The sequence below is a fragment of the Ovis aries genome, chromosome 11 (assembly GCF_016772045.2).
Source record: "Ovis aries strain OAR_USU_Benz2616 breed Rambouillet chromosome 11, ARS-UI_Ramb_v3.0, whole genome shotgun sequence".
Lineage (NCBI taxonomy): Eukaryota > Metazoa > Chordata > Mammalia > Artiodactyla > Bovidae > Ovis > Ovis aries.
This window is the reverse complement of record NC_056064.1, coordinates 54,756,033-54,756,934: the sequence shown is the minus strand read 5'-3', so window position 1 is coordinate 54,756,934 and position 902 is coordinate 54,756,033.

Below are 902 nucleotides of genomic sequence, written 5' to 3'. Positions count from 1 at the left end.
GGCGGCCCTGCCCGCCTTACTGCTCGCCCCGCCTCCCGGGCCTTTCCGGGCCCCTGAGAGGCCCCGGGGCGCCCCTGCCCCTGCCCCTGCGTTCAGCCGCGCTGGGCACCAGTCTCGGTCTGGAGCCGCTCTGGAGGCCGGAGAGGTAGCGCCCGGCCACCTGAGTTCCCACTCTTCGCTCCCGGGAAACCCGGGTGCCGGGACCGCAGAGCCTCTGCCGTCAGCCCGCCGCCATCCGATCACCGAGCTCGAACTCGGGAGTGCAGTGTCCAGGCGGCCGGCGGACGTTTGGAACGAAGTTTGTGGCCCCCGTTCGCTGCCCGGTTGTGGATGCCCCAACGCGCATTCGGGGATTCCACGGAAGAATGCGCCTCGCGGAGAGTTGGCCTCTGCGCGGAGACCTGCAGGTCCTTGAAGCCACCCCAGACCCAAGGAAAGCCTGTTCTAGTGGGTCGGGAAAGGCCTGGTCACACCCCAAAGTGCCACGAATTTTTGTTCTCAGTAAACGCCCCCCACCCCCACCCAGGGAACACGTCAATTTGGGGGTGGAAGGGTGGAGGCCCCCTAAGGCTCACCTAGATTCCAGCTGATTCACTCGGGGGTGGGGGGTGGGGGTCACAATAATGCAAAGATTTAAGAGGCCTCATGGCCACTGGGTTTTGTGTGTTCCCTTCACAGGGCAATGGCAATCTAAGAGACACAGTCGTGAGACCTTGGCCCCTTGGGCACAGTTCCCATATCTTTGCTCAATCAGAAGGGAAGGTAACTTAAAGACCAGTCACAGTACCCAGGTGGTTCCAGTTAGCCACCAGCTGACAGAATTTTCTGTGCTGCCCTGGCCTCACTTATCTCAGAACAGACTCACGTGGTCACGTGCCAGCATCTCCCCTATTACATGGCAG